The following is a 23,635-nucleotide window of genomic DNA, read 5'->3' as shown; positions in this document are numbered from 1 at the left end:
CCCACTCCGTCTGCGCTCTCATCTCCCAGCCTCAGCTCACCCATGCCCCATAGGATTGTTGCTGTTTGTCCAGTTACCATGGACCAGCTCTGGCTCCTACAACCTAGCAAACTCTCCCATCACCCAGGGTGCTGCAGCCAGACCTCCAGTTCTATGAGAACTGGACTCCTCCCTTCCAGGTCTATCCGCCCATGAGTACTTTTTCGTGTTCTTGTTTTTCTTCCATCTTTACACATACTATCTTATCATAGCCTTAAAATTCTTTACATTAAATTTCCCCAGTGTTGAAATCACTGAATACAGTGATTGAATGGAGTTGAATTCAGAGAGGAAAGTCAGCCAGGGGCCAAGACGTGCTTCTGCGCTTGTGAAATCCTCCAGACAGACTGGATGTTTTACTTCTTTGAATAGCCCTCAGAATGTGGACACATAGGCTACCAAAAGCTATTTACTGATGTATGGACGAATGAATGAACAAATAAACTATCTCAATTATGATTAAGAAACAAAATATAATGGGGATTAAAATGGGAAACCTAGAAAACAGAGGCCAGTCTGACACAGAAACTCAGGAAATTTTACTGACACCATAAAACACTCTCCACAACATCTCAGTATTTTTTTTTCTAAGTGTGTATAAGTGATGCCTGTCCACATTAGAATATCCACTTCAATCCTCTTCTAATTCAGCACCCTGTGTTGCCATAGCAACCCACAGTCCATTTAATAATCAATCAGCTTTTATTACAAAAATTATGAAAGGAAAGTTTTTGATGTTTTTCTCTAACACTCTTATTTTTCCATTATGAAAATCTGGTATTTTATAAGGTACACGTTCATGCATTAGGCTGTGTGAGCTCTACATGCAGCCAAGAGTCCAGTATTGTGATGCTGGAGTATTCAACTTCAACTCAATTTCACCCTATACCAACATCAAAATGGACCATTAGGGACTTCCCTGGTGGTCCAGTGGCTAAAACTCCATACTCCCAATGCAGGGGGCACAGGTTCAATCCCTGGTCAGAGAACAAGATTCCACACACTGCAACTAAGACCTGATGGAGCCAAATAAATTTTTTTAATTACACATCAAAAGTCTCACATGAATGCTACACCACAAATAACAGCATGTGTAGAATGCATCTTGCCCTCACCACATGCTCATTACAATCTCCAGAGGCCATCATCATAAGACCCTTCTCCCAGGTTTTAGATAAGGAAGCGTAATGCCGCGGGAAAGTTAAAGGGCTCCCAGGCACAGAGCTGTCACCAGCAAACCAGCCACACTGCCCATTAGCACCAAGACTCCACAACAGCATTAAGTATTTTATTTTCTTCCTTTGAGATGAAGAAAACTGATGTTTGTAGGGCTCTTACTAGATCACAGGCCCTGTGCTTGGTATTTTATGTGATTACCTCTCATCTTCCCAATCATTCTTCAAAATATGCATTGTCATTCCCATCTTACAGACAGAAAACAGAGATTTGGGGGGATTTAAGAACTCTCCTAAAGAGGGGCAAATTTGAACAGCCCTGAGACTCATTTTCTCCTCTCTTCTTGTGACTCAGCAAAGAGCCAGGTGAGCAGGACTGAGTTCTTTCAACAGAACAGGTCACTACCGACCCAATTCCAGGCTCCCCATTCTCCCCCTTCCTGGTAACACCAAAGGGCAATTACTGCCATGGAGATGTGTATGAACTGTTGAGCAGTTTCTAATAAAGTTGAAGGTATGCCTACCCCGTGACTCTACCATCCCATTTCTAAGTTTTGATTCAAGAAAGGTGAAAACTTAAGTCTACAAAAAGATGTGTACCAGGAGAGCCATACCACTATTTACAACAGCCAAGACATGAAAGCAACCTAAATGTTCAGTAACAGACAACTGGTTTAAGAAGACGTGGTACAAACACTCAAGGGGCTATGACTCAGCCATTTTAAAAAAAAATGAAGCAGTACCATTTGCAGCAACATGGATAGATCTAGAGATTGCCATTCTAAGCAAAGCAAGTCAGACAGAGAAAGACAAGTATTATATGATATTACTTACATGTGGAATCTAAAAAATAACACAAGTGGATCTAGGTACAAAACATAAACAGACTCATAGACACAGAAAACAAACTTAGGGTTACTAGAGGAAAGAGGGAGGTAGAGAGGGGTAAATCAGAAGTATGGGACTAACAGATACACACTGCTATATATAAAACAGATAAGCAACCAGGATTTACTGTGTAGCACAGGGGAAAATATTGAATATCCTGGAATAGCCTGTAATGGAAAAGAATCAGAAATATCTATATAAACTGAATCACTTTGATGTAGACCTGAAACTAATACAGCATTGCAACTCATCTATGCTTCAATTAAAATTTTAAATTAAAAAATATCTATAGAAACTGTACTCATAATAGCCAAAGTTTCAAAACAGCCCAGGTGTCTGTGAATAGGACAATGGATAAACAAATTGTGGCACACCGATACAATAGGATACTACTCAGCAACTAAAGGGAACATGTTTCTGATAACACAGAACCTTGGAGAAATTTCACATTTTGCTGAGCAAGAGAGCTGACACAAAAGGATATGTGTCTTGACAGAGAATGGACACACGTCCATTCTCTGAATCCCTTTGCTGCCCACCTGCTATCACAACACCGTTAATCAGCTATACTCCAACATAAAACACAGGTTTTTTAAAAGGGTGCATGTCGTCTGATTGCTTTTTTGTGGGGCTTCCCTAGTGGCTCAGATGGCAATTAATCTGACTGCAATGCAGGAGACCTGAGTTCGACTCCTGGGTCTGGAAGATCCCCTGGAGCAGGGAATGGCTCTCCACTTCAGTATTCTTGCCTGGAGAATTCTATGGACAGAAGAGCCTGGCAGGCTACAGTCTGAGGTCACAAAGAGTCAGACATGACTGAGCAACCAACACTTCGACTTTTCACATGTCATTTGATCGGTTTTATGTGAAATTCTGGAACAGACATAACTAATTCATGGTGTCAGAAGTCAGAACAGGGTAACTTTGAAGGGTTACTGATTAGGAAGGGGCAGGAGGGGAGTTTGTGGGGTGGGGAAACTGTTCCGGGTCTTGATCTGGATGGTGCTCACTTGGAGCATATATCTGTAAAAGTTCTTCAAACCGGACACTCAAGATAATCCATTTTCTTGCATAAATAAGAAAATGTTGTATGGTTCAGTGGGTAAATAATCTGCCTGCAACGCAGGAGACACGGAAGACACAGGTTCAATCTCTGGGTTAGGAAGATCCCTTGGAGTAGAAAATGTAACCCACTCCAGTATTCTTGCCGGCAGAATCCCATGGACAGAGAAGCCTGGCAGGCTACAGTCCATGGGGTCACAAAGAGTCAGACGTGACTGAGTGGCTAAGAGCGTGTGTGCACACACACGGACATACACACACATCAATTACCGGAAAGGCTGTGAAGAACGGATGAAATGATAGCCCACAGCCAGTGGCAGAGGTGAGCTAGGAGCCCGGCTCTCACGTCCTCTCCACCCCAGCAGCAAGCAGGGCTTTCTCAACACACAGAGCAAGGCAGCGTGAGGTGGGCTTGCTTCCCTCCTATCATCCTGAGTCCCTGGCTCAGCAGGCCAGGTGGAATTTCGGGTATTCGTTTGGAGAGTGAATCATAGCTCCAGGGAATGAGAGTCCCCAGCAGCTCCAGAAATAATGATGTGTCAACATCTGCCTCCAATGACTCAGATTTAATCTCCACAGTGACCTTGTAAGCTTGTGGGATTATTAGAGCTGGCAAACAGACACAAAGAATATTAAAGTTGTTTGTCAAAAACCGCTCTGCTTCTGTCAAGAAAAACTTTCGGAACAGAGGAACACACATGCTCCAAACAGAAGGAAAATGGGAGGAAGAAGATGCTACTTAAGTCTATTTTGCCAAGAACTATCACTTGGAAAGAGTAAATTTCTAGTGTTTCCAGCTTCTAAAAAAATTCACTATTTTTCAAGTTCAAAGAATCACTGCTTGCCAGCGCTTTAAGATTAAAACGACACAACTCTCGGATGCCCTTGTACCTTCTCCATCTTGTGTCGAGGTCACAAATTCCAAGTGACTGCCTCCAGTCACATCAGACTTGGTGTCCAGGAACCTGATTTCTTACTCTGGCTCCTTAGGTGAGCCACGTCAATTCTCTGAGCCTCAGTTTCCCCATCTATAAAATGGAAATACGTGTCAAGGGAATAACATAGAGGTTAGAGAGAGGTCTGACGCATGTAGTGGGCACTGAGGAATCATGAGCTGCATTTGACGCCTTTCCACTTCCCAGCCTGAAAGCCAGCCCCAGAATAGAGCAACCTCCTACTGACATTTGGTTTCCCAGTAGCACTGTTTTGAAGAGCCCCACTTATATTGTGCCTTGGACTTGCTTCCCACCCCTCGTAAGTGAGCCCCTGGGTCTCCTTGGTAAAAAGGAAGAGCGGCCAAAAGGGTGGAAGGCCCTAACTTGAGATCTGTGATTCGCGAGGAAGCTGTCCCCTCTTGCAAATGAATGGAGAAGGAGACATACACTCTCCTATTCTAATACATAAGCATGCACTTCACCAGTTCAAGGTTGAACATACCCATCAAACCAGAACCCACCAGGAAAGACGCCTGTGTACACTGGTGTGTGGATCACTAAGCATCCTCCAAACAAGGTTCATTATATTTTTATTTTATGAACTTTGTTGCCTGACATCTCTCCCCCCTCCCCAGATTCTAACGTGCACAAAGGCATAGCCCACATCTCTCTTGTTCAGTCCCATAGGCCCAACACCAAACACAAGGACTGTCAAATACCAGGCACCACAGGAATGTTTATAGAACAAACAAACGAATGAGGGATTTCTCAGCTCATACCACATCAACACTAAGCAGATATGGACCATACCTGTCTTGTTTATCTGTATATCCCAGCTGCTGCATAGGAGATGCTCAATAAATGTTTGAGGAATAAATGAGGAAGGGCAGGGAGGGCGAAACTAAGGACCTTGGACTAAGACGAAAGAATTGCGCTCACATCAATAATGTTTTCCCGCAGTCATTCACTCATGCTCTGAAATGTCCTCGATTTTGAGAAACCCAACTGTCCCCAGCACTTGAGCAAGCTGCCTATTTGATACCTTTAGTGCCAAGGTGATCACAGCCACTGAGAAATAGTTGACTGGAGAATTAAATCTCGTTAGCAAAATTTCTCAGCAAGGACCAATAGCCAAGGAAACGATGAGAATCAGAAATTTGTAAGCTTCAAATAAAATGTGGTTTCAAGAAAAAGTCACAAAACGATCTGCATGTTATTTTGACCTTAATGACTATGTCTCTGGACTTCTCTGGTGGTCCAGTGATTAAGAATCCCCTTGCCAATGCAGGGGGCACTGGTTCGATCCCTGGTCCAGGAAGATCCCACAAGCTGCAACTAAGCCGGTGCCCCACAGCTACTGAGCCAGCACTCTAGAGCCCACGGCTGCAACCACTGAAGCCTGAGCGCCTAGAGCCCACGCTCCACAACGAGAGAAGCCACAGCAGTGAGAAGCCCGTGCACGGCAGCTGGAGCGCAGGCGCCACTCACTGCAACTAGAGGAAGCCCATCCACAGCAGCCAAAACTCAGCACAGCCGTAAATAAATGTTGTTTGTTAAAAATGACTGCATCTTTGCCTCCGGGTCCCTCCCTGGGGTCTCCTCTTGCTCCTTCCTCTCCTCTGCCCTCCTCTACCCCAACCCCAGCAAGTCAAGTGAAATCTGGAATTTTCTCTTTTGTGTTTTATCTTGGAGCTGCCTCTCCTGGCCATATCTGTAGGATCACTGCAGCCTGTCCACATCATTCACCTCCCACCTTTGCTCACAGCCTCCTGGGCCAAGATGCAATGATTCAGCTAAAGCTTCCCACAATGCTGAGCATGAGGAAAGAGCATCCAGGGCAACAACGAAGCCTGTTCTCAGTGAGTCACCGCTCCCCCGAGATCCTGCCCCACTACTGAGGAAGCCGAGCAACTCTGAGCAGGAAGTCGTCTGCCTCCCTGCATAGAGGTCTAGCCACCGGCCAGCACATGGTGGGTGTCAGTGCGTAGGTGCTGAGTTAAGATCAGGGTTGAGGGGGCCCTGTGAAGCCACCCACTCTAGGACACTACTCAAAACTTGGGGGGACCCAGCAGGTTAGTCACTCTAGATACTAAACTTTGTTTTGAGCTTCAAGCTTTGTTTTGGTCTGAATCACCAATCTGCAGCTTCTTTAAATAAATGCCATTATTTTAAGCCCCTGAGTTTGGGCTTGGTTTGTCACATGGCATTATCACAGCGGTAGATAACTGGTGCGCTGAGGAAGCTGCATTTGGATCAATCACCCCACAATTTATTATGAAGCTCATCAGAAACCGCACAGCCCTGCCCTCACCAAGCTTCTCACACCCTGCCTTGAATGGTGGTCGCCTGCGGCAGGTCGGGGGGGACTGGCCTCTGCCCTTCCTGAACACATAGGAGCCTCCGAAGGATGGAGACCCACTTGGGGTGTTTATTTGTGCATCCTCCAGAGCTTTTCCGTGGAGACTAGACTGGAACAGAGAGAAAACAGAAGCACTAACTTGTACTGACCCCTGATCAGGGAGCAGCTCTGAACAATTCACTGGAGAAAAAGGGGGGAGGGGAGTCATAGACAGAGAGAAATTAAAATGAAAAATTTTAAGAGAATCGTCCCCCTTTTCTTGGCAGCACAATTAGCCAGAGGAGCCCCAACTGATGCTGTTTCAACACTCTGATAGGAAGGTGCGATTGATTGGAGGAGAATCAGATGGAAAACAACACTTAGCGTTGATATGATTTCTTACGGGTACCTTTTTCCTTTTGTGCCTCACAAACATGAACTAATTAGTTGTCAGAGCACCCCAGACTAGATGGTAAGTTTCTGCCTGTATCTTACAAGGGGGGGAAGCCAGCACTTGGAGGTCGCCAGTGCAGCCCCAGGTGTTCTTCTTGCATTTCCGCATCTTTCCACCACCCTCCGGGCTCGCGGTTTTTTACATTTTTCAATCCGGAGTTTCGGATTCCTATTTATAGACTGAAAATACTAGGAAATTTGAACCAGAACCAACATGAGGGAAGCGCTGATCCAAATCCCTTATCTTACACATGCTGAAAAGAGGCTTATTTCAGCCAAGGACTATCTAAGGTCACAAAACAATTCAGAGAAGAAGCAAAATCAGACCTATTTTTCTCAGGGTAGGTCAACTCTCCTCATCCCTAACTTCCAGAAGATAATAGTTATTAATGCCAGATTCACAAATGACTTCCGCCCAACCTGTGTTCAAAAATGATGTGATGTCTGCGAGTCATTCACTCAGCAAACTGATATGGAGCATGCATCCTGGGATTCCTGAGCACAAGGGATTCAAAAATGAATTCAGCCTGTTTGAAGCTAGGTGTGATGGGCAGTTGGTGCTGGTGATAAGCAGAACTCAGGGAAACTCTGCCCCACTGAAGCCACAGGAGCCCACAAGCTGGGGCACCACAGTGTTTCTTAGCCACATATATTGTTCTGAGCACATAGTAGGTGCTCAGTTAATATACAGTGACTGTTCACAGTGGGTATATTTCAGGATACCTCAGAAGGGCCGACAGCAGGAGCCAGGGAAGCTTTCTAGCCCAGGAGAAAGCTCACCCACTGTTGCTTTGACTCCCGCAATCCCATCACTGGGTATTTTAATTCATCATCGCCCCTACTCCCAGCAGTTACTGTTGCCATGACGATGGGGAAACATCACACCTCAGTCTCACTGCACCTTCACCCCTTCATAAGGCTGATCTTCTTAAGGCCTCTACGGCAGGGCCTCGGTCAAGCTCCTTAGCCATCTCTCTGACCTCAAGTCAACTCCCTACACCCTGACTTCACCCTCCAGAGTATTAAACTGCTCGGACAACCCTAGACCTGACATTGTTCAGACCCCCAGGCTCTGCACAGACTGTTCCGTCTGCCTAGAAAGCCTTCACCCAACTTGTTTGCCTGTCGAACCCCCCTGCCTCCAGACGCTCCTGGCTCCAACCCTGGCCCCAGCACAGCAAAGAGCATCTTCCTTCTGACATCTGGTGTCGCGTGCCCACACCTGCACATATCAGGCCTGCCTCCTTTATACAACTGTGATCGCTGAGCCCCCAGCAGCGAGCCAAGGGCTCTGCACATAGCGGTGTTTCACACGTCTGAACTTCATTTTAAAATTGAATCCTGGACTTCCCTGGTGGTACAGTGGGTAAGAATCCACCTGCCAAGGCAGGGAACAGGGGTTAGATCCCAGGTCCGGGAAGATCCCACATGCCAAGGAGTAACGAAAGTCCACAGGCCACAACTACTGAGCCTGTGCTCCTCAGCCTGTGAGCCACAGCGAGATTAGCCACCGCAATCAGGAGCCCGGGCACCGCAACTAGAGAAAGCCTGCACACAGTAACAAAGACCCAGCACAACCAAAAATAATAAACAGAAAGCTAAAAAATAAATAAAAGAAAACTGAATCCTACTATTAAAACAATCTTAAGAATTGAATCGTCAGTCTATGTCCGACGCAGGATACAGCATGCTTGGGGCTGGTGCACGGTGATGACCCAGAGTGATGTTATGGGGAGGGAGGTAGGAGGGGGTTCATGTTTGGGAACGCATATACACCCGTGATGGATTCATGTCAATGTATGGCAGAACCAATACAGTATTGTAAAGTAAAATAAAGTAAAAATAAAAATTTAAAAATTTTAAAAAAAAACAATCTTTAAGATGGAGAGGCTGAAGCATGGGCAAGTATAGTCAATAGCTTGTAATAACCTATAATGGAAAAGATCTGAAAAAGAGTGTATATATAATGTATATTTGTGTGTGTGTATATATATGCATATGTGTATATATATGTATACACACACATGCACACACACACACGCACACACACACACGCACACACACACACACACACACACACACAGCATTGGCCAGTGTGTCCATATGGGAAACGTCAAATGAAGTTTTTGACCAACTCAATATGTCTGAATCATTTGCTATACACCTGAAACACTATAAATCTACTCTACTTCAACTTTTTAAAAAGATGAAAGGATTGAGTGTAGAGAAAAGCCCCCTATAGGTGTTAACGAAGAAGGAGGAATACAGGGGAGCCCAGAGTCCCTGCAGGACTCACTGTACCTCCTCCGTCTTCACCCTGAGCATCCCTGAGATCCCCCAGACCTTCGTCTGGCTGTTTTCTGGGCAGGCTCTTTCCTTTATTAATACCACCTTACAGCCACAGACCCCTAAAAGATGGCAAGGAGAAGTTTATGCAGGTCCCCGAGCTACTTCTCTTACAGACAAGAGATATTCAACCATCACTCAGTGCAGGAAGTGATCCCAGTGTGTCCCCCAAAGCTGATACTTCCTGGGTCTTGCTGGCTTCTCCATGGCCCAGAAGCCTAATGGGGACGGTGAGCAGTTCTCAATAAACTCTGAAATCTCTCTCCTAAGTATCACCTGCTCCCCAGTCTTCTGAGATGCTACTCTGTCCCTCCTTTCTCTCCACTGACCTCTCTTCCAGTCCCTAACTCCCAAAGTGATCCTCCCAGCTCTGAATACATGCAAATGGAATTCAAGGAAATTAAACAGTCAGGCTTTCTCAGTACCTGTTCAGTTCACACAAAGAGTACCAATTTCCTGCTGATGGAAGTAATTACTCGGCTTTAAGATTTCCTCGTTTCTCTCCCTCCAAGAAGGACACAGCAAAACTGTCTTCCATGAGACGTTTGGGGGGTAGGGAGAAGAAACCTACCATATAATCTGTTTTAAATAAACTTTTTAAAGGCATACATAACCAAAACACAAGAACACTGCAAACTTGCCCTTCCACGATTGCCTGATTCTCACTTTGTCTCATCAAAGTCTCCCACGGCTGTTCTTTAGTCAACGAACTTGACTCGAGGCCATGGAGACAGCACAGACAACTAGGATCACTGAGGCCGGGGAACCCAGGGTACTCAGGGAATGTGCTTACCTCCTCCACGCCAAGGATGGTGCCACCCTGTGGGGCTGAGAAGGACAACAGGTGGACAAGCCCAGGTTTCCGCCTCAAGGAGTAGGTGGAGGAGATAAGCAAGTGAAGAGTTGAGGACAGGGACATCCCTAGTGGTCCAGTGGTTAAGACTCCATGCTTCCACTGCAGAAGGCACGGGTTCCATCCCCGGCTGGGGAACTAAGACTCCACGTGCCACACAGTGTGGCCAATAAAATAAAATAATAAATGTAAATATCTTAAATTATAATATCAACTAAAACAGACTTGTGGTTGCTGAGGAAGGGATGAAGAGGAATGGACGGGGAGTCTGGGGTTGGTAGATGCAAGCTACTCCGTGTAGAATGGATAAACACTAAAGTCTTAATGTGTAGGACAGGGAACTGTGTTTGATATCCTGTGATAAACCATAATGGAAAAGGAAACAAAAATGTGTATATTTGTACAACTGAGTCACTATTTTGTACAACCGATTGGTCCAACACTGTAAATCAACTATAATTCGAGTTTAAAAAATTATTAAAGAAAGAGAAAGAAGAGTCAGTGACAATAAGATGACAGTGAGATGGCCAAGAGACTAAGGGGAAGGCGCAGCTAACTCTGGCTGGATGGCCCAGCCTTCAAACAAGAAGGAAACATCCCCTCCAGGGACAGAAGCCCTCATGATGTGCTGCTATCTCAACCAGATCCTTTTTGTCATATGGGTGCAGCCACACCCCTGCTGCTCTGAATACTGACTGCAAAGCGCTCACAGCTGCCTTCTCCAGAGACTTGCTCTGGGCCAAAGCATCTGCCCTGTCCAGGAGTTTACAGCCTCGGGTCCCCACAGGGACAACCTGCAGCTAATGACTGACTGACCAAGGGGTATGAAATGCTGCCTCAAGAGTGAGGACTTCCCTGGTGGTCCAGTGGCCCAGGTTTGATCCCTGGTCAGGGGACTAGATCCCACATGCCACAGTAAGGCCAGGCACAGCTAAGTAAGTAAATATCTTTTAAAAAATAAAAAGCTCAGCAACCTAAGTACTCATCAGTAGGAGAATGGTTAAGTGAGTAATATTTACAGAGTGCAATACTTTAAAACAGTTCAAATTAATTAACTGCATCACCTGATTATGCAGATGAATATGGGAAACAATGTTCAGTGAAAAAAGATGCAAAAACATATAAATATATTCATGGAAAATGTAAAAACATGCAAATCCAGAACCCTATATTTTTTGGTCATGGATATACATGCTTCCCTGGTGGCTTGGACAATAAAGAATCTGCCCACAGTGCAGGAGACCTGGGTTCGATTCCTGGGTCGGGAAGATCCCCTGGAGAAGAGCACGGCCACCTACTCCAGTATGCTTGCCTGGAGAATCCCATGGACAGAGGAGCCTGGCGGGCTACGGTCCATGAGGTCGCAAAGAGTCAGATACGACTGATCAACTGTCACATTCGTATGTGTCTGTGGTAAAATTAAACACACAAACCTCAAGGCAGTGGCTATATTTCCAAGGGACAGTAATGAGAGAGGGTGTAGCTTGTGTTTCAATAATAGATTCAAAATATTGAAATTAAAAATAATATCTGAAACAGGGACTTCCCTGGCATCCCAGTGGTTAAGACCCTGCATTGCTAATGCAATGGGCGTGGATCTGATCCGTCATCAGGGAACTGAGATCCCACAGGCCGTGAGATGTGGCCAAAAGACATTAAAATAATAATAATAATATCTGAAGCAAAATTTTAAAAAAGGAAATGTTCAGAAGATGAAGCCACGTTCCTTCCTGTGACCTCCTCCCAGGCTGGCACCGCCAAGCACACTTTCCTATTCTTGCCTATAAAGATTATCAAAATTCAGTTCAGAGAGGAAGAAGAGAAGAAAATGTAGGAATCCTCTGTCTGCTTCTGGTGCTGGTTCCAAGACATTCACACAGAGATGACCCAAGAGCTACATCCTCCAGAATCCTGTCAGGGACCAAGCATGTACACCAGCTGCTGAGGCACCAGAAAAGGAGGTGGGTGCCTGGCTGCAAACACACCCTGAGTCTATCATCGTGCAACTGTCAAGGGACCAACTCAGATCCCTTGCAACCACTGACCTCATTTCCAGCAAAAGCTGTAGCTTGAGCCAGAAATCCCAGGACTGGGTCCTTGTTTCTCTTCCCAGACTCTGGGACCCTTTCAGATACACTTTATCTGCAGACTTCCAAGGACGAGGACAAGGTTGTTAATTCGCTGTTACTAAAAATCAGAATGAGGAGTCACAAGACATTTGATTCAGTAGCATACTCAGTAAATCTGAGACAAAAGTCTGGATCTTTGAAGAGATCTAATGTTATTAAATTAAACTCCAATGGGTTCACTTGGGAAAGTTCAAAAATAATTATTCTGGAGTTCTAAGAGTCAATATGGTCTCTGGTGTTTCCTGTAATTTTTTTCCCTGAGTTACTAAGAATTACTGAACTCTTCTAAGAGATTCTTAGCTAAGGCCATGACGGGAATCATTGTTCATCTGAGAGCAGTTAGCAAATAAATATAAGACCCTTCTTACTGTGCATTCAAACCCAGATTATTTAGAAAACAGTTTTACATAATAAATCTGAACTACTATATATGCCTTGAAACAAAAGAAATAAGTAATCAAACAAAACAAAGAGCTTAGTAGGAGAAAATACATGGAACATGGACTTTAGATAAAATCAGTGGAAACAGCTTGCTGAAGAAATGACATTTAGCTGAGATTTAAAGGAATATAAGGAGCTAACCAAACAATGAGGGATGAGGAAACCCTTCCTAGGTAGAATGAGCAGTTTGTTCAAGAGACTAAAAGACCAGTACAAGAACTTTCCTGGTGGTCCAGTGGCTAAGTCTCTGTGCTCTCAATGCAGAGGACCCAGGTTTGATTCCTGGTAGGGAACTAGATCCCACATGCCACAACTAAGACTGAAGATCCTGAGTGCCTCAACTAAGACCAGTGCAGCCAAATAAATGAATTAATTAAAAAAAAAAAAAGATCAGTACAGCTAGACAGACGTGAGCAATGACAAGGACCATGTGCAATAAGGCGCGTGAAGACAACAGAGGCCAGGGCAGGCAGGGCCTCGTGGGTCATTGGAAGGGGTCTGGATTTTATCATAGGGACAGAAGCAGTGGAAGGATTTAAAGCAGGATGAACAGGATCTTTCTTGTATTTTTTTTATAAGCGCAGTCTGATTGTTGGGTAAAGGACAGCAAGAAAGGAAGGGCCAGCTAGGAGGTTTCTGCAATCATGGGTCAAGAAGATGGTATTCATCTATTTGATGGATATTAAGGTTGTTTCCATGTCTTGGCTAATTGTAAATAGTGCTGCTATGAACACTGAGGTGCATGTATTTTTAAAGAAGGTGTGGTATGTATATATACATACAATGGATAATTACTCAGCCATAAAAAAAGAATGCAATTATTATTTGCGGCAATATTGATGAACTTAAAGATAATCACACTAAGTAAGTCAGAAAGAGAAAGAAAAACAAATGTCATGTGATATCACTTATATGTGGAATATTAAAAAATAATACAAATGAACTTATTTATAAACACAAACAGACTCACAGACATGGAAAACAAACTTTTGGTTACCAAAGGGGCAAGGCAGGGGGATGGATAGGTTAAGAGCTTGGGATTAATGTAGATCCATTACTGTATATAAAATAGATAATCAACAAGGACCTACTGTGCTACTACTATATAGCAAGGGAACTATGCTCAGTACTTTATAATAACCTATAATGGAAAGAGGGTCTTCCCTTGTAGCTCAGCTGGTAAAGAGTCTGTTTGCAATGCAGGAGACCCAGGTTCGATTCCTGGGTTGGGAAGATTCCCTGGAGAAGGAAATGGCAACCCACTCCAGTATTCTTGCCTGGAAAATCCTATGGACAGAGGAGCCTGGCGGGCTACAGTCTATGGGGTCTCAAGAGTCAGACACAACTGAGCAACTCAGCGCACACACACATAATGGAAAGAATCTGAGAAAGAATATGCATAGCTGAATCAGTTTGCTGTATACCAGAAACTAACACAACATGGTGAATGACCTATACTGCAATTTAAAAAAAAAAAAAAAGAAGACAGCACTGGACTTCCCTGGGGGGCCAGTGGAAAAGAATCCACCCGCCAATGCAGAAGACATGGGTTTGATATCTGGTGGTCCAGGAAGATTCCATATGCCATGGGGCAACTGAGCCAGTGGACCGCAGTTACTGCAGCCCACATGCCTAGAGCCCGTGCTCCACAACAAGAGAAGCCCTCACTCTGCAGCTGAAGAGCAGACCCTGCTCACAGCTAGAGAAAACCCGTGGAAGCAGCGAAGACCTGGCACAGCAACGCCAGCACAAAATGACATTTCCTATAGAAAAGGGTGACGTCAGACAAAAAACACAGAGAGGGGAGAAGACAGCCCAGACTAAGCTGAGAAGAACCCCCAGCATCCTGTGGTCTGGAGGATTAAAGGAGACAGAGAAAAAGACAGAGAAAGAGAGGAACTAACAGAGAAGGGTCTGCCAGGACCTGACCTGGTCTGTGCCACCACCCACCCCACTGAAAATGACGTGCCAAGGCCACCTAGGGCCTCTCTGCAGCCAAAGCCTAGGACCACCTTCACTGCCCACCATCTACAGACGCCATCACTGCTGGCTTCTGGAAACCCTCTCCTCTCTTGGCCTCCAGTAGGTTTTCAGCTGCAATAAACAACCACATCAAACCAAACAGAAAGCTATCATCTCACAAAACAGGAAGCATCTCCAGAGGTGAGCCAGCCTTCAGGGCTGGTTGATTCATCACCTGATGAAGTCTTCAGGGACACAGGCTCCTCTGTTTCTCCGCTTTGCTGCTTACAGAACAGCAGCCTCTGAAAGGAAGGGGAAAAGAGAGAAGAAAAGCAAATGGGTTTTCTGTTCAAAAACAAGTTAGAATCCTCAGATTTCTCCCCAGTTTCATTTGACTATTCTCGAGAACAACGATTCTAAAACGCTTAGTCTCAGGACAACTAGTCTTCAAAATTATTGAGGACTCCAAAAAGATCATGAGAATTGCATATACTGATACTTATGGGAGAAATTAAAACCGAGTCATTTAAAAATATTTATTTATTTATCTTAAATAGTGGTAGTGGTAACAAACAGTAAATATACATTAACTCAAATAATATATTTTATGTAAATATAACTATATTTTCTAAATAAAAAAAAAATCCTAAATACAGCATTGCTTTACATTTTTCAAATCTGTTTAATAGTTGGCTTAATATAAGATAGTTGGTCTTCTATGTACTCTTCCATTCAACCTATTGTGATATCACATGTCACATAGCCTCTGGAAAACTTCACTGTATACTCATTAAAAAGCGAGAGTGCAAAAGGCAAATGAAGTGTTGGTATTATTAAGAAAACTTTTTTTTTTGGGAGGCTAATTACTTTACAATTTTGTAGTGGTTTTTTGCCATACATTGACATGAATCCACCACGGGTGTACATGTGTTCCGATCCTGAACCCCCCTCCCACCTCCCTCCCCATCCCATCCCCCTGGGTCATCCCAGTGCACCAGCCCTGAGCGCCCTGTCTCATACATCAAACCTGGACTGGTGATCCGTTTCACATATAATTTACGTGTTTCAACGTTACCCTCTCAAATCATCCCCCCCTTGCCTTCTCCCACAGAGTCCAAAGGACTGTTCTATACATCTGTGTCTCTTTTGCTGTCTCGCATACAGGGTTATCGTTACCATCTTTCTAAATTCCATATATATGCGTTAGTATACTGTATTGGTGTTTTTCTTTCTGGCTTACTTCAGTCTGTATAATCAGCTCCAGTTTCATCCACCTCATTAGAACTGATTCAAATGTATTCTTTTTAATGGCTGAGTAATACTCCATTGTGTATATGTACCACAGCTTTCTTATCCACTCATCTGCTGATGGGCATCGAGGTTGTTTCCATGTCCAGGCTATTATAAACAGTGTTGCGATGAACACTGGGGTACACGTGTCTCTTTCAGTTCTGGTTTCCTCAGTGTGTATGCCCAACAGTGGGATTGCTGGGTCATAAGGCAGTTCTATTTCCAGTTTTCTGAGGAATCTCCACACTGCTCTCCATAGTGGCTGTACTAGTTTGCATTCCCACCAACAGTGTAAGAGGGTTCCCTTTTCTCCCCACCCTCTCCAGCATTTATTGCTTGTAGACTTTTGGATCACGGCCATTCTGACCAGCATGAGATGGTACCTCCTTGTGGTTTAGATTTGCATTTCTCTGATAATGAGTGATGTTGAGCATCTTTTCATGTGTTTGTTAGCTATCTGTATGTCTTCTTTGGAGAAATGTCTATTTAGTTCTTTGGCCCATTTTTTGATTGGGTCGTTTATTTTTCTGGAATTGAGCTGCACGAGTTGCTTGTATATTTTTGAGATTAATTCTTTGTCAGTTGCTTCATTTGCTATTATTTTCTCCCATTCTGAAGCCTGTCTTTTCACCTTGCTTATAGTTTCCTTTGTTGCGCAGAAGCTTTTGATTTTAATTAGGTCCCATTTGCTTATTTTTGCTTTTATTTCCAGTATTCTGGGAGGTGAGTCATAGAGGATCTTGCTGTGATGTACTCTCATCGGAGAGTGTTTTGCCTATGTTCTCCTCTAGCAGTTTTATAGTTTCTGGTCTTATGTTTAGATATTTAATCCATTTTGAGTTTATTTTTGTATATGGTGTTAGAAAGTGTTCTAGTGTCATTTTTTTACAAATCGTTGACCAGTTTTCCCAGCATCACTTGTTAAAGAGATTGTCTTTTCTCCATTGTATATTCTTGCCTCCTTTTTTGAGGATAAGGTGACCATAGGTGTGTGGATTTATCTCTGGGCTTTCTATTTTGTTCCATTGATCTATATTTCTGTCTTTGTGCCAGTATCATACCGTCTTGATGACTGTGGCTTTGTAGAGCCTGAAGTCAGGCAGGGTGATTCCTCCAGTTCCATTCTTCTTTCTCAAGATTGCTTTGGCTATTCGAGGTTTTTGTATTTCCATACAAATTGTGAAATTATTTGATCTAGTTCTGTGAAAAATACCATTGGTAGCTTGACAGGGATTGCATTGACTCTATAGATTGCTTTGGGTAGTACACTCATTTTCACTATATTGAAGAAAACAGTTTTAATCTTGCTGACCCCCTAAAAGGGTCTGAGTGACTCCTAAAGGCTCACAGACTATACTTTGAGAACCAGTGCTTTAAAGAAGGTAAAAGTGGTCTCCCTGGATTGGGGTACATCAAGGAAAATTGAGGGACAACTTAAACTGTACCAAAAATATGAGCATTAACTAAGAGAACCACACTGATTGTTAAAATTCCACTTTTCTTCCCTAGACTTCTCCGCCTACCTCAGCTTCCAGAACACTGTCAGGATAAATCCTTCAACCAGGAGACTAACACATGCCTGAGAAATCTAGCCAGCCTAATAGAAAAGGTGTAAAGATACTTACCCTGGAGAAGGGAATGGCTACCCACTCCAGTATTCTTGCCTGGGAAATCCCATAGACAGAGGAGCCTGGTGGGCTACAGTCCATGAGGTTGCAAAGAGTCGGACACAACTGAGGAGACTGAGCAGGCACTCAAAGATGCTCAGTAAAGAAGCTGCAGCACATGGATACAATGGGATACTACTCAGCCATAAAAAGGAACGGATTTGAGTCAGTTCTAGAGGGGTGGATGAACCTAGAGCCTATTATACAGAGTGAGGTAAGTCAGAAAGAGAAGAACAGATACCATATATTAGTGCATATATGTGTAATCTAGGACTTCCTAGGTGGTGGTAGTGGTAAAGAACCCACCTGCCGATGCAGGAGACATAAGAGATATGGGTTCAATCCCTGGGTCCAGAAGATCCCTTGGAGGAGGGCATGGCAACCCACGCCTGTATTCTTGCCTGGAGAATCCCATGGACAGAGGAGCCTGGTGGGCTACAGTCCATAGAGTCTCAAAGAGTTGGACATGACTGAAGCAACTCAGCATGCACACACATGGAATGTAGAAAAATGAGACTGCTGAACATATTTGCAGGGTAGGAATAGAGACAGAGGCATAGAGAACAGACTCAGGGACACAGCAGGGGAAGGAGAGGCTGGGGTGAACTGAAAGCAGCATTGATGTATATAAACTACCATATGTGAAGCAGATGTCAATAGCTACTGGGAAGCTGCCAGATAACACAGGGAACCCAGTTTGGTGCTCTGTAACATCCTAGAAGGGAGAGTTGGGGGTGGAGTGGGAGGGAGGCTCAAGAAGGAAGGGATATACATACAGGTATGACTGGTTCGAGTTGTTGTATGGCAGAAATCAACATGACTTTGTAAAGCAATTATTACCCAATTTTAAAAAAATTTTATTAAAAAAAATCAAATATAAAGATACTGAGATCAGCAGTTACCCAGTGAAACAGTACCCAGTGAAGTACCCAGGCTTCACCCTACAGTGAAAGCCATGAAGAGCAACACAGAAGTCAGATGAGCTTTCTCATGTTCCTTTCAATGACTAACAGACAACCAAAGATAACAAGAAATTTGAGGAAACCTAAAATGAGTAATAAAAATCAAAACAAACATATTGGGTTGGGGGAGATTAGAGAAGCAGGGAGCATGCAGAAGATAAAACCTTTCTTTAAACTATCATTAATATCTCAGAGAAAACGTATTTACAAAACAAGACCAAGATACCTTTTAAAATATTCAGAGACTCCAAAAAGGAGCCCTTTAAATAAAAACACAAGAGTAGAAACTTAAAACCCACTAGAGGGAGTTCCCTGGCCGTCCAGTGGTTAAGAACCCACCTTGCAATTCAGGGGATTTGGGTTCAATCCCTGGTCAAAGGGATCCCATGTCTAAGACCCCATAAGCCACAGAGCAACTAAGCCCGTGCCACCCACAGCTACTGAGACCATGCACCCCAACTAGAGAGTCTGTGCAGTGCAACAAAAGATCCTGAATGATGCAATGCAAATCTCACGTGCTGGAATTAAGACCTGATACAGCCAAATCATGGAAAAAGGAAGAGAGTTCCAGGAAAACATCAATTTCTGCTTTATTGACTATGCCAAAGCCTTTGACTGTGTGGATCACAATAAACTGTGGAAAATTCTGAAAGAGATGGGAATATCAGACCACCTGACCTGACTCTTGAGAAACCTATATGCAGGTCAGGAAGCAACAGTGAGAACTGGACATGGAACAACAGACTGGTTCCAAATAGGAAAAGGAGTACTTCAAGACTGTATATTGTCACCCTGCTTATTTAACTTATATGCAGTGTACATCATGAGAAAAGCTGGGCTGGAATAAGCACAAGCTGGAATCAAGATTGCTGGGAGAAATATCAATAACCTCAGATATGCAGATGGCATCACCCTTATGGCAGAAAGTGAAGAGGAACTAAAGAGCCTCTTGATGAGCGTGAAAGAGGAGAGTGAAAAAGTTGGCTTAAAGCTCAACATTCAGAAAACGAAGATCATGGCATCCAGTCCCATCACGTCATGGGAAATAGATGGGAAACAGTGGAAACAGTGTCAGACTTTGTTTTGGGGGGGCTCCAAAATCACTGCAGATGATGACTGCAGCCATGAAATTAAAAGATGCTTACTCCTTGGAAGGAAAGTTAAGACCAACCTAGATAGCATATTCAAAAGCAGAGACATTACTTTGCCAACAAAGGTCCATCTAGTCAAGGCTATGGTTTTTCCAGTGGTCATGTATGGATGTGAGAGCTGGACTGTGAAGAAAGCTGAGCGCTGAAGAATTGATGCTTTTGAACTGTGGTGTTAGAGAAGACTCTTGAGAGTCCCTTGGACTGCAAGGAGATCTGACCAGTCCATTCTAAAGAAGATCAGTCCTGGCTGTTCTTTGGAAGGAATGATGCTAAAGCTGAAACTCCAATACTTTGGCCACCTCATGCAAAGAGTTGACTCATTGGATAAGACTCTGATGCTGGGAGGGATTGGGGACAGGAGGAGAAAGGGATGACAGAGGATGAGATGGCTGGATGGCATCACTGACTCGATGGACATGAGTTTGGGTGAACTCCGAGAGTTGGTGATGGACAGGGAGGCCTGGCGTGCTGCGATTCATGGGGTCGCAAAGAGTTGGACACAACTGAGCGACTGATCTGACTGACTGAACTGACAGCCGAATAAATAAATATCTTTTAAAAACCACCAGAAGTGTTAGTCAGCAGAGTGAACATATGGAAAAGGGAAGATCCCCTGGAGAAGGAAATGGCAACCCACTCCAGTATTCCTACCTGGAGAATTCCATGGACAGAGGAGCCTGGTGGGCTGCAGTCTATGGGGTCACAAAGAGTTGGACACAAATGAGTGTCTAACACTTTAAAGAAGTTCAACTCCAAACAGCAGGCACTCTAGAGAGAAAACCTGTTTCCACACTGTTTTTCCATATTGAAAGACTCACAAAGTTCTCAGTGCAAGAGATAAAAATAGAGCCACATTGAAACCCATCATTTTTATATTTCAGAACTGGGGACAAAGAGAGGATGCTAAAGTTCCTGAGCAGAAAAAAAATACACGCACACACATACATACACACAGTACCAAAAATCAGAATAGTCCTGAACTTCTCAACAGCATCAGTAGAAGGTAGAATTCAATAAGCAATGCTGTTGGATTGTAAGGGAAATTATTTCCAACCAAGAATTTCATATCCAAACCTTTCATTAAATGTGAAAGTCCTATAAAGACATTTTCAGATATAGAACACTCACAGTAAAATTTCTGTCATTTCTCAGAAAGCTACAGGAGGATGTGTGTCACAAAAACAAGAGGATGTGCTTGCTTCAACAGCACATACACCCAAACTGGAGCAATACAGAGAAGAGTAGCCTGGTCCCTGTGCCAGGATGACATGCAAATTTATGATGCATTACATATATTTTATGCAATGGAATGTTGCTGCTGCTGCTGCTGCTGCTGCTGCTAAGTCGCCTCAGTCGTGTCCGACTCTGCAACCCCATAGACGGCAGCCCACCAGACTTCCCCGTCCCTGGGATTCTCCAGGCAAGAACACTGGAGTGGGTTGCCATTTCCTTCGCCAATGCATGAAAATAAAAAGTGAAAGTGAAGTCACTCAGTCGTGTCTGACTCTTAGCGACCCCATGGACTGCAGCCTACCAGGCTCCTCCATCCATGGATTTTCCAGGCAAGAGTACTGGAGTGGGGTGCCATTGCCTTCTCCGAATGGAATGTCACTTGGCTTTAAAAAAAAAAAAAAAGAATGCATTTGAGTGAGTCCTAATGAGGTGGATGAACCTAGAGCAAAGGAAGTCAGAAAGATAAATATAGTATATTAATTAACACAGGTGTGTGGAATCTAGAAAGATGGTACTGATGAACCTATTTGCAGCAATGGAGACGCAGGCATGAGAGAACAGGCTTGTGGACACAGTGTGGGAGGGAGAGGATGGGCCGAATTCAGAGTAGGACAGACACACATACATTCCCATGTGTAAAACAGATAGCCCGTGGGGTCTGCTCTGTGACACAGGGAGTTCAACCCAGGGCTCTGTGACAACCTAGAGGGTGGGGAAGGGTGGGAGGTGGGAGGGAGGCTCAAGAGGGAGGGGACATATGTATGTGGCTGATTCCTGTTGATGTATGGCAGAAACCAGAACAATATAGTAAAGCAATGATCTTCCAAAAAAATTTTTTTTAAAAGAGAGAGAGTATCCCAAGAAAGAGGAAGAGGTAAAAACCCACAAATGCAGGAAAGAAGAGAAGAAAAGCCCCAGAGTGATGGTGAAGGGAGACCTTGGACGACAGGTGCCCTGGACAGCAACCAGCTCAGTTTGGAGCAGGACAAAAACTGGAAGATATTTCTTTAAAAGAAAAATTAACAGAATGGCTAATGTGACTGAGCATTCAGAGAATAGTGTCACACACTGTGGGAGGGCTTTAAGCTGAACTAATGATAAACATGGAGAAAACCATGCCTGGCTAATGAGAGTGCCACACGCATGCGTGCTCAGCCACGTCTGACGCTTTGCAACCGCTTGACTGTGGCCCACCAGGCTCCTCTGTCCATGGCATTCTCCAGGCAAGAATCCTGGAGGGGGCTTCCATTTTCTCCTCCAGGGGATCTTCCCCACCCAGGGATCGAGTCCACGGCTCGCATGTCTCCTGCACTGCAGGTGGATTCTTCACCTCTGAGCCATCAGAGTTTTTCTAATGAGAAGGGTACACAGCTATAGAATTTAGATCAAACTAGTGAAATTAAACAATGCTCATATTTTATGACCCAACATTTCCACTTTGGGGGACATATCCCAGAGTAGTTCTCACTGGGGAGCATAGGTACAGTGTTGCTTATTGTAAATAATCTGAAACAAATTGGGTAGCCACCAACTGAGAAATAGATCATTGAAAAGTGAAAGTTGCTCAGTCCTGACTGACTCTTTGCAACCCCGTGGATTATACAGCCCATGGAATTCTCCAGGCCAGAAAACTGGAGTGGGTATCCTTTCCCTTCTCCAGGGGATCTTCCCAACCCAGGGATCGAACCCAGGTCTCCTGCATTGCAGGAAGATTCTTAACCAGCTGAGCCACAAGGGATGACGAGATCATTGAAAGGTGCAGGTATATATGATAGAATATTATGCGGCAAATATTATTAACACTATGTTAATTTCTAGTTAATGAAATTAAATAGATACATACGGCAATATGAAGAGACCTCAAAAACTGAAGTTGAATGAAAAATTTAAAGAGAAAAAAGATCAATTGCACAATACCACTGACAAAAATACTTTGAAATACAACAAACATGGATATGTGCATATAAATAGACATATGGAAAGTGGAATGGAATAATATAATCAGAAGATAAATACACAAAAATGGAAACATATGGGAGGTAGGGGAATTGGATTGGAAATGAGAGATAAGGTGGGAAAATAACATATTTTAAAATGTAAAAGACAGCAGCCACAGACCAGCAATGGTATAATAAATGGAGGAGAATGATCAATTCAACTTTGTGCACACAAGATACAATCACATCAGCAAAGGTGCATACATCTGCTTCACAAATATATCTCATCCAGTGCCATCCTCTCTACTCACTGCTCCAGCCACTTACGCCGATTTTCTATTCCTTGAACACCCCATGCTCATTACCACTCCAAAGCCTTTTTGGACTTCTGGTTTCATCTTCCTGTATTTTCCGCCCCTGGCTCTTTGTATGGTCAACCTTTTTTCACCTTTCAAGTCTCAATTCAGCATTTCACATCTCAGAGACGACATCCTTCGCCCTTCAATGCGAACTCACCCCCTCAACCCTATTATTCCCTATCCAAAACAGCCTCTTTATTCCTTTAATATCAACTAGCAAAATGAAGTTTTCTTGTTTGCTTATTGCTTGCACTTCTCTGAGCGTATTTATAATGTAAATTTCATGAGGGCAGAGATCTTGTCTACCCAATTACATCTATAACCCTTGGAGCTAGAATAGTGCCTGGCAAGTCATCAGTGCTCCATCATTTATTGGGAAAATTAAAAGGTCAGTAAAGATGAGATCAGGAACTGA

The 23,635-nt window shown here is 43.8% G+C and overlaps 1 non-coding gene across 1 annotated transcript; it reads left to right on the top strand.

Moving 5' to 3' along the window:
• The first annotated feature begins 20,882 nt into the window (after positions 1–20,882).
• LOC114109469 (U6 spliceosomal RNA) lies at positions 20,883–20,989 on the top strand. Its single transcript, XR_003586155.1, has one exon. It is a non-coding gene; the product is annotated as a U6 spliceosomal RNA (small nuclear RNA).
• Positions 20,990–23,635: the final 2,646 nt, after the last annotated feature.

The sequence above is a fragment of the Ovis aries genome, chromosome 19 (assembly GCF_016772045.2).
Source record: "Ovis aries strain OAR_USU_Benz2616 breed Rambouillet chromosome 19, ARS-UI_Ramb_v3.0, whole genome shotgun sequence".
NCBI lineage: Eukaryota > Metazoa > Chordata > Mammalia > Artiodactyla > Bovidae > Ovis > Ovis aries.
The sequence above is the reverse complement of the archived record's forward strand: the minus strand, read 5'-3'. Positions and strand labels throughout refer to the sequence as shown.